Below are 17,530 nucleotides of genomic sequence, written 5' to 3' on the forward strand. Positions count from 1 at the left end.
TTGCCATTCCTGGTGATTCACTGAAGTATTATGAATATGCAAAATATCAGAAGCTTTTTATGTCTATGGTTTGTCTTTCTTAGATGTTCAAAAGAATAATTGAAGCCAATCGGTTCCTGAAAACTTGCATATAGGTGAATTCCATTATGGAAGAAAAAAGGGATTTAATAATTCTCACAATGCACAAAAATGATGATTTCTATCTGTTTTCTAGAGAAAATAACACTTGTTTATTTTTCCCCACCACAAGACTAAATGATTTACAGGTTAGTATGTTATACTATTTTTGTTTCTCAGTTTATTATTAGGTAACGTGATAAAGGCCTGTGTATTCATTGAAGTATTTGATAAATTATCATTTCTCTCTCTTCTTTTTAATAACTTCTGACCTTCTGAACAAAACACAATAGGAATTTTACAAGCCATTCTCAGCAAGTTCTATTTTATTTATGCACTTAAATAAACCCATCAAAATGAGATGACAATTACAGTACCTGATCTGGGATCACTCTTCTTACCCTTTTCTTTTAATAAAAAATTATTTTTCTTCTAAAAATAATTAGATAACAAGCAGTTATCAGTGTTTGAAGGGTGATGCTTTTGATTTCTGAGGGGTTTCTAGGTTTTCATTTTCTAGTTGGTGTAAAGGCTACACAAAGCTCACCCTTTATCGTATTCCTGGAAACTCACAGCAGCTCAGAACTGAAGTGTGCATGCAAGGGAGAACAGCCGCTCATTCACTGAAGCAGGAATGATTTACAGTGGGCAAGGTATGGAGTATTGCCTAAAGAACTAAATAAGGACACTACATTTCTTTCTCTGCATCTCTTTTCTGCCTCTTTGAAGCCTCAGATTTTCACATTTGACCTTGTATTTATTTTCAGGTAAGGTTTTCTTAGGTGTCATGGACTGACTCAGCTATGAGGGAAACATCAGCCTCTCTGGATTTGGTCTCTCCTGGCTGTGACTTCTAGATGCTTGTGAGGATGTGAAATTCTGGCCTTTTACCTATGGCCAGGAGCACTGCTGGGCTGCAGAGGAGCTTGGATCAGGGATGGAATGAGACAAGAAACAACCTGAAAGAGTGACCCACAAGCCTGACCTTTAAGACTGTAGCAAAACCCTAATATTAAAATGCTCTGGGAGAATATTAAATTTGACTGTTCACTCTGGTTGCCTAAGACAGAAATAATATCCACCCACCTCATCTGGCTGCAGAAGAGCAACGTGCAACTCTCCAGTCAAGGTGCATGTTGAGCTGCTGGCCTGGGACCCTTCCCCAGAATAAAGTCTGAAGTTCACTTTCAGCACTATGCATCAACCTGGAGTCTGAAACCTCTGTGACTTTCTTTTAAGCTGTTTGAGTTCTGGGTAATGAGGACATATCTCACACAGGGCTCTGCAAACTGCTGCAGCTCTGTGTGAAGTGATTGAGACAGCTTTGTATTTTCTTTTAAGAAATCTACCTGACTGCATCAAAACCTTCAAGAGACTTGTTAATCTATGATAAAAATGAATGAATGAACAAATGAAGGAGGGAAGAGAGAGAGAAGTAGGAAGGGGGGAAAGGAAATGGAAAAAAGAAAGAAAGGAAGAAAGGAAGAAAGGAAAAAGAAGGGAGAAGAAAGAAGAAGGGAGGGAGGAAGGAAGGAAAGAGAAAGAAAGAAAAAGAGAGAAAGAGAGAAAGAAAGAAAGAGAGAAAGAGAGAAAGAGAGAAAGAGAGAGAGAAAGAAAGAGAAAAAGAAAGAAAGAAAGCAAGAAAGAAAGAAAGAAAGAAAGAAATCTTCTTAACCATTTTTTCTTTAATAACTTTTCAAAATAGGCAGAAAGTGGAGGAGTTTATAATAGCAGTTATAAAAGGAAGACAGACAGAGGAGAGTGTTGCATCCCCCTGAATACAGATGAATCCAAAAATATCTTGATACCCATTAGTTTAGATGCACAAGAAATAATGTCATTTCAGGTTCTCTGAGGTACTTCAGCAGGAGGAAAGCATAATTTATATAATTTATAGGTGTGTGAAGGATTCTTGATAAGCATTTAATACAGTAATTATTTACAAAATTACCCTACAGAACAAACCAGGCATAATCGGATCCTACTATCCAGTATATCCATGACTTTTTACAAATTCCTACTAATATTTTCATTTCTTTTCATTTTAAGCAGACTCTTTAAAACAGAACTTTTTATCTGACAAATAAGTATTGAAACTTAAATTCTGAGAGTGGTGCTGTAATGCTTAGAAAGGAATACTCTGATACCACATTTTAAAGAATTTCAGTTTCTAACCAGCTTACTTGTGGAGATAAGGACACGAGGAGAAGTCAGAAAGATCAAATACTGAAATATAATCACAGAAAGATAGACTTTTACAATGGCTTGGGATGGAAGGGATCTTAAATATCATCTACTTCCAACTGTGGGCAGGGTCACTTTTTGCTAGACCAGCTTGCTCAAAACTCCATTGAACATTTCCAGGTATAGGCCATCCACAGTCCCTTTGAATAACCTGTTTCAATGCCTCACCACCCTCACAGTAGAGAAGTTCTTCCTAACATCTAATCTAAACCCACTCTCTAACAGTTTGAACCCATTCCCTCTTGTACTGCCACTTTTGTAGAGAGTTTTGCCCCATTTCTCTTGTAGGCTCCCTTCAGACACTGGAAGGCCACAATCAGGTCATCCATGAGGGTTTTCTTCTCCAGGCTGAGCAATCACAGTTCTCTCAGCCTTTTCTCCAAGAAGATGTGCTCCATCCCTCTGATCATCTTGCTGGCCTCCTCTGGACTGGCTCCAACACTTCCATGTCCTTCCTGTGTTGGAGGACCCGGAGCTGGAGGCAGCACTGCAGGTGCAATCCCAACAGAGCAGAGGGGGAGAATCCCCTTCCTCACCCTGCTGCCTTCAGTGCTTTGGGTGCAGCCAAAGACGTTGTTGGTTTTTTGGGGCTGCAAATGCCCACTCTCAGCTCATATGTAGCCACCAACACCCCCAAGTCTTTCTGGGCAGGGCTATGCTTGATCTGTTCATCTTGAATTTACATTGAGGATTTCCCTGACCCAGGTGCAGTCCCTTACATTTTATCTTGATAAACAACATGAGATTCCCACAGCCAGCTCTCAAGCTTGTCCAGGCCCTCCAGATTGCATTCCAACATCCAGGTGTGTCAATGGCACCCTCAGCTTGATTTCATTTGCAAACTTGCTGAGGGTGCACTCAATACCTCCATCTGTGTCATTAATGAGGATAGTAAATGGCACTGGTCCCACCACAGACCCCTGAAGGACACCACTTGTCACTGACGTCCATTGGGATGCTGAGCTGTTAACCATGACCCTCTGGATTTGATTGTCCAGCCACTTTCCTATTCATCTATCAGTCCACCCATTGAACCCATCCAGCTTAGAGAGAAGGATGTGTTTTATTTCCTATCATGTCTAAGGCTTTAAAGAAGCTCAGATAAATGACATCTCTGGCCCTTCCCTTGCCCATTGTCAAGGACAGTGTCACTATAGAAGTTATACAGAGGCCCTTCTGTTTCCTGTATCTCTCCCTTTCCTCAGTAAACTGAGTCTAAAGAGAGGTTTTACTTATTACTGGTGGAATTCCTGTTCATATGAAATTATATAAAATAGTTGAGTAAAATTATATTTTAAAAAGCAAACAAATACCACAAACAATCCCAGCCAGAACCCTCCAAGGAAATTCACTTCTATCAAGAGAAGACTGATTGACTGACTGACTGGCATGCTACTATACTGAGTACTGAACAAGTCCCATAAGAAATCACATGTGCTTTCTATTCCCCCACTGAAATATGCTAATCTCACCAGAAAAAAAAGAAAACTATTTCTGGTGGTTAGAATTTCCCTCCCTTTCATCCTGACATACAAGCCCTGATGCTTATTGCATCAAGATTGGGCATCAAAACTCTGATTGGATATCCAGACATGAGGTGCTGGGATAGCCCAATCCCATCTGGCATCCAGGGAATATTAAAGACGAGCTTGTGGTCTCCCAGATTGTGGGAAGTATTAGGTGCCTCGAAAAGGTGAAAGGAAAAAAGAGAAGTCACTGAAGTTACCTAATAGGAAGCCTTCAACTCCTAATCCTATCTTTATACAAATTTCTGCCTCCTCTGTAGCATAGACCCCCACAATAGCATTGCTAAGCAGTTGTGTTGGAGACCAGAATAGGAAGCAGCAAGCAAGAGTGACATCCACATCCACCTGCTTAGTAAGACCTAGCAGGTGGTAAATCTGAAACTCCTCCAAAATGAACTTATTTAGAAATTCTACTATAAAAAATAGCATCTGCCTATGGTGCAATTTGTCCCAGAAAAGTCTATCCTTGTCTCTCTAGACTGCAAAGGAGCCTAGAGCTACCAACCTCTTAATTAAGATGCTTTGGTTAGGGCACTTAGAATTAGGGGTGCAGAACAAAGTCTGTAGCCAAAAGTGCTGGAAGAATTTAGATGTCATTTGCATTTAGCATTGTTTTTGAATAATAATGTCAGATTTAGTCAACTGAAGTCTACTTAAGTCTTGTTTAAGGCAAGCTGCAAGCCTGCAGCATTATTAAGGGAAAATTGACATTTTTTAATTTTATTTTTTACGTGCTTCCATTGTTCTCTGTCATAGAGAACTCACAATAGTTTCTCTGCACGTCTAATGTAAAGGCTGAATTGTGATTCCTTTTGCCATTTCTTTTGTCTTTTCTAAATTTATTTCCCAAGTACAAATTTTTTCATAAAGTTTTCGACATAAAGAAAGTGTGCATGTAATGACTTTTACTGGACTACATTAAAATTGTAATCTAATTTTTAAAATTGAAAGAAATTCTCTTTGTCTGACAAATAGCAAAAAGCAAAACAGAAGAAAAGCAGAAAACAGAGAAAGCAGACAGCTAACTGACAGCCAGTTTTCTGCTGATTTTTCTCTAAACCAGGAACTTGTCTGTGTAAGCTAACAGTAGATTTCTTCCCCCTCCAAAAGAAGAAAAACCCAAAATACTAAGGCAGCCACCTTTAATGGGACACTAAAATACAACATCAAGAATTGATGTCTTTTACTGATACAGAAATTTGTATCTCTAGATGTATTTCCAGTATTATGTACGGTTGCATAAAACCATGCTGGGTGTGTGCTCCAGCTGTCATGGAGTTTGGAAAGTTAATGCTGGCATAGATGGTGCCAGCCAGAAAAGTGGCTTGGTGGCTGGGGTTTGAGAAACACAGAGAAAGGGCCCTGGAAAGGCACTCTGTGAATAACTTGCTATAAATACCCAAAGAACAGCAAGACTCCTGCGCTGCTGTCTGGTTCCCAGAACAGGTATTTTTGAGGATCTCTGTTCTTAGCAACATCATCTTCACTGGTCTTATCCAAATCAATCTGTTTTCTCCTTTGGTACTTATATGTACCCTTACCCTGCAAATATAAGATACTAATTCAAATAGAGAAATCTAAGTAATCTTAGGAATATTTAAAGAGGAACAAAAAGCTTACGTTGGTCAAACCCAGTCCTTATGGAAAACTCAGAGGAACAGCTATGCAGAAAATGTGACAGGTGTCAGTTCAAAAGACTACTATTAGCTATTATTATTATCCTGTCACCAATTTATGTTCACACTAAGAGAAAAGGGAGGATTATCACTCTAGGAGCTAAAAATGTCATATGAGTATTTTTGGTGGAAAAATGCAACATGCTCTGCACTTAATGGTAGTTCCACCAGCAACCACCTTCTTTCTGATTATAGTAATATAATTAATATCTTCCCAATCAAAAGTGTACAAGAAAGAGGCTTCATGTGCTTCTAAGAAGTCTGTGTTTTATCATGATTAAGTATATATGAGTAGCATTCCTGTCTTTTAATGTTTTGGTTGTAGAAATATCTTTTTGTTCTGTTACAGGTGATGAAATACTTAAACAAATCACGTTTTGTGGGTTTGGTTAGTTTGGGTGGTTTTCAATCTGCTTTATTCTTTTCTTGAAATGTTTTTAATGTGCCTTATAATATCTGCTCTTAGTGCTGAAGTAATATATTTTAGCTCTATTTTTCTTAAAAACAGGCATAAAAAAAATTATGTTGATTGATGTTCCTGATATTTCCGAAATCTATACAGTCTTCACACTGCTCAGTCCAGTGAGTAATGTAAACTGCTTCTTACATTGCATATGTCAGTGAAATGATCTAGCCCTGTGAAACTTTGCCTACATTTTTTTTAATTTGAAGAATGTAAATGCATTACCATTTTCACATTTATAAGCAAATGATGCATAAATTGTGCTTTTCTATAAATACTAAGATTGCAAATTGACAAAAAAATGCAATATGAGAATTCTTTTCCTGTGACTATATTCCTGAAATACTGCAGCATCAAAGATAATATGTTTAAACAAGATAACTTGCTTTTATAGAAGAATGAATTTGTTCAGCATTTGTAGAGTAGTGCTCCGGGAGACAATCTGTGCTATCATAATTCAGTGACTAAATTCCTTGATTTTCCCTACTTAGGTGGCAAAAAGCTAGTGTAGACATATCATATAGAAAGCAATAAACAATGCCATATTGACAATAAAATTCTTGCTGTGGGTAAGGATCTGTAGAGTTTGCTCTAAAGAAGACACTGTCAACATATAGGAGCATCATGTATTTATTAATTTTTATTAATTTTATGAGGGTTTCTGGTTTTTTTTTCCTTGACTGGGAATATCCCTTGCCCCTGTCAGTCTTTGTCATTTGTTGCGAGCCCTGCTGTTGTCGAGAACCTGGTGCTTAAATGATTAGAAAGATTAGTTAAATTTGGCCGTCAGACTGCAAAATGCTCTTTGGAGTGGGGATCAATGTCTTGTTTGAGATTTCACATTTAAAGCAGACTGAGAAACTATTCCATGTTTGACCTCTGCAGTTATTGATGCTCCCTCTCGCAGTAAGCGAGGGGCATTGCTGTGATCTGGGGCCATTCCCACCAAGCTGTGAAGGTTCTGCATGGAGGAGCAAAGCAGAGCTGTCTGAAGGCAGAGCTCGGTAATCGACTGTAAAGTTATTTTACAAGAGACAGTGTAATTATTAAAACACAGACAGATCGTGCTTTGATATACTAAGCATACTGTCTGCACCTTCTCTGAGGCACTAGACAAGTAAATGAGAAATAAAAATAGGTGCCTTGAGGGGGAAGAAAAGAAGATTCAAACTCTGCAGCCTTTATTCATGGCCTGATTGTTCCCCCCAGCCTCCCTGCCCCATTTGTGCCTCAGACTCCACAGAAAGACAGCTCCACAGCCAGAAGAGAAATGCATTTATTACAGCAGCACAGCCAGCCAAACTTTTGCATTTCAAAAAAGTAACACTGTAGTTTTCTATTATACACCTTTTGTTCTGAAGTGCTTAATTTAGCACAAATATGGATTACTTCAGTTGATTTAAGTTATCTTAGTTTTCTAATTTACGTAAGGTTCCTGCCATTCCTGGTTTCTTGGAAGGTGTTTTTCCCTTCATGCAGTGGCTTAACACTGGTACCCAATTGGAATAGAAACAAGCATTTCTGTTTCCCTTCAAGCTGCTCTTTCTTCTCCATGCTAGTTATATTGCTGGAAGGAGGAGCTGATGCTAGTGAATATCCTCTTAAACATCATTAATAAAGGCTATGATCAATCCTTGTCCCTTCCAGTTTGTGCTATGTAGCTTCATTATTTTAATACTTTTTTCTTTCTATTATTTAATAGTAGTGTAGACTTTCCTTGCCTTTTCAGTCTCTGCAAGACTGCTTGTGTCTATGTGGATCTCAATTAATTTTAAACTCATGTTCAAAAGAATATTGTATGAAAAAATTCAAAAGTGCAGATATATTGCTACAGCTGGAATAAAATATAATTGAGTTTAAACAGAACTGTGAAGGACCTGGCCTTACCAAGACTCTTCAAAGAAAAAAGCATTCTTCCTTCCAACTAAGAAAGTAAGAATTGGTCCCATAATAATTTCTGAGACATCCTAAACAAGGTTATCATATTCCAGATTTATCATAAAGCTCAATTAACATTAAACTCTTGGTTATTTGCATATATCCACAAGGAGGTTAATACTGTTTCCATTTCAGATTGTTTTCAGACATTTTTTATCCTATTTGTTTCCATTTGATGGTTTTGTTCCCCATCCAATTGCAACCCCAAACATTGTTTGCCTTGTTAGTAATGCCCTTCCTAATATAGGCAGTAATTCTTATATCCAACACAGGAATGAATTTCTGAATGTACTGTTCACATGCACAAAAGCTGGCAGGTGCGCTTATCTTCACATCAGCATCTCTTGCACAGAAATTGGTGTGCTCATTCAGGCTTTTATCCATCATATACACTTTTTCCTTGTTTCACACCACAACAGGTTTCTCAAAGACTGTCCCACCACTGTGGGGCCAACCTCCTATTTCTGTCTCAGCTTGTGTCATGTCCAAACCTTTGAAGTCTTTACATTTTTTCCTGCCATGGCAGCCCATACACTTCTCCTGCTCTCCCAGATCCTTTCTGCCTGTGTGCTGTGAGCTTTCATCTTGATTCTGGGAGTCTGAAGAGCAATATATGTACTCCAGCGTAAGATCTGATAAAATTCTGTGGGTTTGTCCATCTTTTAATTATTACCTGTTCCTGATCAGTAGGTTTCCCTGGTTCTGTCAGATTAAGCTCTTGAAAGATCTGCTTGTATTTTACTTTTTGTCATTTGATGTGATCTGGAAGATTACAGCACTTTCTCCACCATTTACAAAATTACTGTTTTAAACACTACTGAACCTTTTACTCCTGTTTATTGTCTAAATCATGTCTGAAAAAAGTTAAATAGTTTTTCTGTAAAAGAAGAAATAAATCCATAATCTTTCCTCTGACTGCAACAATCTGTTCCTTGAGATCCTACTCTTTCTCCAAATTATTCATTCGGGAGTTTGTAAGCTTGCAAATTCTCAGTCCAGAAATATCAGTCACCACCACCAAGATCACCAGTAACCTCTTTCAGCAGCATTCCTTACTTTTGCTCAGTAGCTACATAGGTATTACAGCAGGTTTTGCAATAAATTGAGGAATAACTCAATTTCTGTCCTCAGGAGTTGTAATCCAACAGACCAACCTTTACAAACTCTCTGCAGATTCAAGAACATTTTCAAGTTTGTAAGATGGGTAAACACAAATGTTGGTTTTTATTTACACAGCAATTAATATTTCTTGTATTTTACTATAGTGAAGATCAGACAAAAAGGAGCAAATCAAATAAAGCAGTCAGGTAATCGTGCTAATTTAAAGTAGGTACAAGCAGGAACAATATGTAGGTTAAACAATACTTTTATTATATAATGGCATTAGGACAAGTCTTTCTGCTTCTGGGATTCATGTTGATGAGGCTCAGCTCATGACCCCAAGTCTGGAAGAACAGAGCAAGAAAAGAGAACAAATTATCCTCATGCATCTGGACAGACACTATCAGGTTGACTAACAATTCAATTAAAGTCTGTTTATATCTGCCAGAAAAGTTAACAGCTGGATAATTAAAGTCTCTGCCTGACCTAGAGGGAGTTGAGTACACTTAAAGTGTTACTGCCCACAGAAATTATTCTGGTGAGTATGCTCCAGTTTTACTGAGAGATGCCTTTATAAATGTCAATTTACCTCCTCTAAGTGCACATATACAACCTCCTTGATACTAAAACTGTCCCTCTAGCAATATGGACTTAAGTATTCAAAGCATTTAAACCTTTGTGAACATTTAAACCACGGCATGCTGATCCATACATGCCATACTGCTCCTTCTGAAGAATCCAGAATCTGTTTTTCCTATTAGCAGCAGAACAGACATACCATATATAAGAAATCCATTTTCTTCTGTAGGTCAGGTGAGCACAAATTATTGCTAATGTGTTACTATGGATGTGCAACATTTCCTTGCTTGAAATTAGTGTCTATTTTAGTGAGCTGCTATATATAGGCTTAAATAGTAGTAGCAGTAGCAATAGGAGTAGCAGTGGTTATAAAAAAATTAATTAGCATCAACAATAATAATAGAGGTCTCATTATTAACCTTTTATTTCACCAATAAGTTGGAGGAAAAAAAGTATTTTGCAATTCTTGACAAAGTATTTTGTAGCAGTATTTCACAGGTTATCTTCTGTTTTATAGTGTGAGTGTAAACCTTGCGGAAAGGACTGACTCTTTTTCAATGTGTGTATTATGTCCAAACTCTTCCTCTTGTCCAAATGTGAGATATCTCTACCCTAGAGTGTTTCACAAACACACCTACTCTATAACATAATGTTACAAGAGACTTGATGAACAGTATCCTTCACACATTATTTTATACATATGACATATAGTGGGTAAAAAGATAAAATGCTGATTTTCATGTTTTACAGTAAAAGCTTGGTTTCTTATGTTTCCATTTTACTTCATTTTGCATGGTGATATTTTTTTAGTGATTTGGTGGGTTGATAATTCTAAATGTCCTGGAAGGCTGATAACTGGAAATATAAATAATTGAGGACAACATTTTTTTTTTTTTTTAGTTTTAAAGTAACTGAAAAGAACTTCTCCATGAATCAAAAAAACTCTGAATAATAATTAAAGTAATTAAAGGCCATATACCATTAGAATATTACTTACAAAACAATTAGAATATTACTTATTATTACTTACAAAACATTAGAATATTACTTACAAAACAATATAAAATGCAATACTAGCTCTAAAATGAGAAGTTGAAGAACAGAATTAAAATCCTTATATAGATGCTCTCAGATGTTCTGTTAAAATTGATAATTCTTGATGAGAAAATTACTGATAGAATTTATTAGATTTATGCATAATGTTTATCTAATAAGTTCCAAGGTTGGCCAAATGATTCTAGTGTCACAATGTGTTAAAAAATAACCTAATACTAAATTGGTCAAATGCACTTTACTTTAAAAAATGGGAATTTATTCTCTATTTATTTATATTCTAAAACCAGAATAAAGTAAACATTATTTGTTATTGGAACGAATATCAACTTGTAGTTGTCTTTCAAAATATAATTTTTGATTGTGTAAATTAGGATCTAATTTAGCTTGCATAAACTCTTTCTTTTTAGCAATAAAATTAGAGAATGAAGGACTGGACAAAAGGAAAAATATATTTGACTCTGTAGAGTTTATAAGACTGATAATTTGGGGGAAAACACTTTTTATGTTCATAAATTGAGCTTCTTTATTATGGTTAGCTCTAATGGTGAAAAAGTTGTTCTTTTTATCTTCAGTGAGAATGCGACAGCAGTCGAAGCATTCAAAAGAAAGATGGAAAGAAAAAGAATAATTTATTGGGAATTCCTGAATCCTTCTTGACAAGGTGTTAGAAGAAAAGGCATCAAGATAAGGAATATCTAAATCACAGCAATGAGGTAGAGAAATGTTTAATGCCCATTTAGCAATATAGAAGTTTTTATTATTTTGGCAAATGGTTTTTATTTTTGCTAGTATTACTTAATGAACACCGCAGCAAACTTCATAACAAATAAAAAGAAAACGATATATATATTTCTATTTATATAATTAAATTGATTCTTGAGATTTACTATAGAAAAATAAAAATTATTTTCCCCAAATTTGTTGATTTGGAAATTAAGAACATCTTGGGTCCGTGTTACTTTGGACCATCAAGAATTTTGGAGAAGTACTGTTCTGATTAACATGACTTCCTTCCAGCATAAAACTGTGGGAGGAGTTTAAATCCAACTTTACTACAAAATCTAAAGACTTTGAGACATATCTACGCACATTACCTTGCAATTTTAAAGGCTGCCTCAAAACAGTATCATTCTGCCTATATCAGGAAGTATATTAATACAAAAATATTACTTAGAAAATGTTATTTTTCAATGATACTCTATTTTTTAAAGGTTGTAGTTCGTGTTTTATTCCTGCGGCTCAGCCTGTGCAAGGTGACTTTCATAAATCTGACTTGGTTGAAATGTTATTCATGTTCCATAAGGCACTACAAAGTTGTAAGAGTTGCTTCCTTTATAATTTAATATTCTCTTCTGATCTCTGTGTCATTTGCTCAGAGTTAATTAGCAAAAGATTGGAATGGGAAATTCATAGAAGTTTTTATTAAAATTATGTTAAAGGGTTAGAAATTCAGTGGAGACCTCCTGAAGTGCACAGTATTAATGTACAGTAAATATATTTTTCTATCAGGTTTTCATACTAAAATTCTTCATATGTAGAGCATTGATTATCTATATGTTCAACTAGTAAAGAGAAAAATTCTTTTGGTGTATTATTTACTTTTGATCTGTAGTGACCCTCTAATATGTTTTTAAGACTCTTTAAGCCTTAATATAGCATGTAGTTTCAAGAAAATTTTGTGAAAGGCTTTTTTTTTTTCTGTTCACAGCAGCCGAAATATGAAAGAAAAGAAAACTTACTTGTGCAGGACAAGTCTTAGGCAGAATGTTACTAATCTGAGTGTCACTCATTTTCTGAGTGAGCCCTTTCAGTTAATGTCCTGTCCCACAAAGATAAATAGCCATTTATAGTGGTAGAATTTGATTATTTTGTCAGCCAGTAAAGAATTTCTAGAAGTTTCATTTGATTAATTTAAATGGATATTACTTGTGAATCTTTGGTTAATTCTCTATTCATAAGATATCTGTCAGATTTAAAACTCTAATAAAACCTTCTCACATTGCTCTCAGTTACAAAGGACTGAAATTTCCAAGATGATCAATTTCTCAGGTTGGATATTGTGGGTAACACTGACCTTTTCCCTTCTTCTTGCCTTATGTTCTTGTTTTATAGTTGTCATCTTTCTATTACAGCAAGGTTATTTTTAAAATTCTTATAATTGTGCATAATATGGGTTTTTTTTTTTTGATTTCTAGGTCACTAATTCTGTATAAATATTTTCAGTCTAAGAAATAAATTTTTAAATCACTGTAATAAAAAGATAAGGACAGGTAAAGATTACAATATCATCCAGAAGACAAATCAGGGTTAAAGATCCAGTCTGCACTTTACAATTTCTGTACCGCATAGATAATCCAGTGATATCTTCCTGCTCCTCTTCCAGGTTTCGAGTAAGATGGAAGCTCTTATAATAACCACTAATTAGAAGTGGGAGAAAACTACACTGCTTGTATATGGTATCCTTCCCTTCACCTTTTTTTTTTTTTTTTTTTTTCCCAACAAGTATTTAGAGATATAACTGAAATGCACTGGTTTGTCAGAATATCACTGAAAAACTGCATGTGCAATGTCTGCTGCTTCAGTGCAAAGGATATTTAATTCATTCTGGGCTGATTGCAAAGCTTAGTGTTCATTCCAGACTTTTATTCAGGAAAACATTCCTTGGTGAATCTGAATAATAATATGCTTTCCCCCTTCTGAGTATGATCTGTTCCTTCCTTCCTTCCTTCCTTCCTTCCTTCCTTCCTTCCTTCCTTCCTTCCTTCCTTCCTTCCTTCCTTCCTTCCCTCCTTCCCTCCTTCCCTCCTTCCCTTCCTCCCTCCCCCTTATTTTTTTTTCCTTTTTTCTTTTTTTTTCTTCTCTCCCACACTTTCTATTTAGTTCTGGTCTCTCAGTTCTATTCAGTTTCTGTTACAGATTTTACTGTAGAAAACCACTGCATAAATGCTTAGAATTCATGGTTGACAGGAATATATTATAAAGGATTTATATAACATAATTCCACACATGAAATCATATCCAGACTTGCATGAGATGCAGTCTTGGAAATAACACCTATGTCTATAAATTTCTGGAAAAATTTCAGTATTTATGCTTGCCATAAACTCATCAAAATTTAATGACATTAACCTGAACTGTTCTGTATTCAGTTATTTGAAATTTATCCATCAAAACCTGTGCATTTTTATGAGAAAAAGCTTGAAAGTTTGCTACATTTTAAAAAAAATTATTGCTGCTTACCTGAGAATTCTACCTTTCCTTGTGGCAATGGCTCTGAGTTTCACTGGATGTCTGGAAGCAGTCTGAGCCTGAAAGAAGGACTGCTACAAGTGAGTCTTGAGACATGGGACTACTCACAGTATGTGTTTGTACTAATGCTAATTCGGGAACACCTTCCATCATCCAGCAGATTATGTCTTTTGCTGTCCTCGTTTTTTTCCCGATTTTCTCACTTCCTAAAATTGCCGTATGCATGTTTAAAAAAACTGTAGAGGTCTGTTAAAATTTGCCAATGAAATTCGCTGAAAATGGGATCTGTTTCACATTGCGGAATTCGGCCAAGACTTTGCTTTCCAAATACAAATCTGGCTTTCAAGATGCCATGAAGGAAGACAACATTCACAAAGACAACCAGGAGAGCTCCTGGTTGAGGAGTGTGTCTGTGGAATGGAGAAGATCTGTGTGGCCTGGAGGGGAAGAAGAAAACAAGCTGATGCTCAGAGAGTAAGGAGCAGAGAAGAAGTAACATGAGGGTGTCCTGTGGTGAGGAGGGAGATAAGAAAACTGGAGCAGAAGTGAGTAAGTATGGGGGAGAATCAGAGCAAAAAAGCTGGGATGACTGGGCAGGACAAAAAGGTAAAATTAGATGAATGCACCCTGAAAAATTTGTAAAAATATTGTTGTGAAGACAAATTGATTAATGCTTTATGAGTACCAGCTGTTCTGGTAATGAAATCCATTAAAAAATCAAGATGCCAATAATCATGTTTCAGTGCAGAGTTAAGATAACGTGTGGTAAATAAACTCCAGAGCCACATATTGAGTGATAAGAGAAAAGAGAAATATTGAAAAATTGTCTAAGGTATAAGCATGTGCCCTGAGTGAGGCAGGTGTCTTGTGGAAGAACTGAAGATTGTATCAAAAAAATTAAAGATTATATCCTAACGTATGCTCACAAAGGCTAGCAAATAAAATTTGCATGGGCAATCTTAATTCTGACATTTTCTAAATCTGAGTGTTTGATTTTGCAACCTTAATGTTCTCACTGGCATTAAAATTAGAAAACAGTTAAGCTGGGTTAAACATAGGATCAATGAAATCTTAGCTGCAAGTGCTTCTGCTTCCCAGATGGTTTAAAGCTATTGGTATACCTAGCTCAAATAAACAAATAAAAAAAGATATTGCTTTATTCCTTAGATGTAAAACACTGATGCTTTAAAAATAAGCACAGCATGAGAAGTTCTACAGAAGATCTAATTAGTCTCTGAAGTTTTAAATCTGTCTTACAGTGCCTCATATTTCTGTGCAGAAATTCAAGAAATAATAGCATTGCACTCAGTTTGCTTCACTGCCTTCAGAAATCTTTATTTCATGCTGCAGATTTAAACTGTCATTAATTTGATTCACATCATGTAACTACACTTCAGGAAGAATAACACAAACTTGATCTGACATTCTTATTTTCTTTTCCAGCAACTTCCTTTTTTTCTTAGCTTTTATAATCCTCTGGGCTCCTGTTCTACAGGATATTTTGATTATATCAGTTCTTTGACTCTTTCAGCTTTCAACATGACTTCCTTAAGACACTTAAATAGCAGGTCTATAGGGGAAATTAGCTGACCTTCCCTGTCTTTCTTAGGTTCTGATTTTACTCTCTGTTTCCATTCTTCCTTGAAGAAAACAACCACTTAAGAAAAGCAATGAAAAATGGAGTTTCAGAGACAATTTATAACGACCTCCCTATGTAATTTATTGTTGTAACTAAATAGAGAACAGATTTTTTTACTGCTACAGCAGAAAAGTAGAAAAAAGAGAAAATGCTCTTTGAATAATGTGATTTTGATGCCTTGAAATGTTGAACTAAGGAAAGCAACTAGTGGATTTGGAGATGAAGAACTTTTAAAAGTTTTTCTTGAATCTCAAAAAAATTCCCCAGCTAATACCTAAAAGGGTCCTTAAAGCAACTTGTAAACAACATATTTCTGAAACATATTTTCTTGTCTATCTTTTACAGTAGAACATTTTTTCACTGTGCATAGTTTGCATTATTTAATGTAGTATGAGTATTTCACCATATTTTACAACACAACATTAATAAATTACTATCTCTCAATAAGTAACAGAACTCTTTTTAATTTCAATTCTTACATTCCAAAATGCCCTTTTATCTTCATTAAGTGAATTATGTATTTGAAAATACAATTCTTCAGTCCAACTGTTCATTTGTATCACCTCCAAGAAATCTCTACCTCCACCAGTCTACTTGGTTATAATTCTCAGTGCACAAAAAGAAACATGACTGAGAGAGATAGAAAATTTATATTACAAGAAATCTTTCTCATAATGAACTAGTTATTAAATATCCATGACCTATGAACCATTTTGAGCCAAATGTTTACAAGGAAATCCCCTTAGGCTTTGGAAAGAAAAAAAGTGGCAAATTATGTGTGGCAAATTATATTATTTTTATGGATAAACTGTTATGCAACATTCAAATAAATGAAGATTTAAATGAAGAGGCTTTCTTAATGCTGTTTAAAATTAAAATGCATTAGCCATAATCATAGGAAAATAATACAATACAACAACTGCCAATACAAAACTTGAGAAAATAATTAATTCAAGATGCTTACTGAGGTAGTGAAGAAATTTTCATTGAAATATTGATGTCTGATATGGCAAATGTCAATTGCAATAATTTCACTTCTACACACCAATGCATGTTGTTGAATGTCTTATCAATGGAAATTGCTGTGTTAGCAGGTGCTGACACAATGTAATTAAGATGAAAAGGAAAAGAAAATTAAAAACAGTATTTGTATAATGGAACTCAAAAATATAAATGGGATATAATGCACTTTAAATTAGCATCAGGTCAAACCTAATAGCTATGACGTCTTGTAGAAAAGAAAATTTGTTCTGGATGACTAAAGGGGCAGACAAAATTACTGAAAATTAAAACTCAAAAGCAGGTGATGCTTTCCTGTTGGCTTTTTTTATGTCCAATAAATACATCATAAAATCCCTCATGTTTTGTTCCTTTTTGCCCTCAGATGAAATGTAAGAAAAATAAAGAACAAGTACTACATGTGTGCTGTTACTTTTTTGAACAGGAGGCAATGAAATTTATGAACAAAATGGAAATGGCTATATAAGAAAGACAGAAAAGAAGTTTATGAGAAGGATTACCTGACATGGCTACCTGGTTATCTGTGCTAAAAGTCTTTGGTTTCCAAGAGATCTCTTTCAGTGGGGTGATCTTACGCTGTCAAACACAAATTTGGAGGACAGAGGTAGCAAAATTCTTGCAGAAAACAGATTAGAAAATCAATAATGACAGCATTGAGCTGTCCAATTAAAAAAAAAAAAAACAACCTTTTCTAACATATCCCAGATACAGGTCAAGCTCCTACAGTCAAATAGAATTAGCTTTGTTGCATAAATGGCTGTGGTAGTTTAAATGAAAATACAGGTATGAGAAACCAGGAGATAGGCAAAGTAAAGAGTCACAGAAAATGTTGATAAGGATTCACAGATTATTCTGAGTTAGAAGAGACCCACAAGGATCATCAAGTTCAACTCTTAAATAAATGGCTTGTAACAGGAATTGA

General features: G+C 35.5%; 1 long non-coding RNA gene across 1 annotated transcript; it reads right to left on the minus strand.

Annotated features, from left to right (window-relative positions):
• Nucleotides 1-9,314: 9,314 nt before the first annotated feature.
• LOC141728325 (uncharacterized) lies at nt 9,315-14,339 on the minus strand. Its single transcript, XR_012579244.1, has 2 exons — nt 13,941-14,339; nt 9,315-9,409 (listed from the first exon to the last, which is right to left on the minus strand). It is a non-coding gene; the product is annotated as an uncharacterized LOC141728325 (long non-coding RNA).
• Nucleotides 14,340-17,530: the final 3,191 nt, after the last annotated feature.

The sequence above is a fragment of the Zonotrichia albicollis genome, chromosome 2 (assembly GCF_047830755.1).
Source record: "Zonotrichia albicollis isolate bZonAlb1 chromosome 2, bZonAlb1.hap1, whole genome shotgun sequence".
Lineage (NCBI taxonomy): Eukaryota > Metazoa > Chordata > Aves > Passeriformes > Passerellidae > Zonotrichia > Zonotrichia albicollis.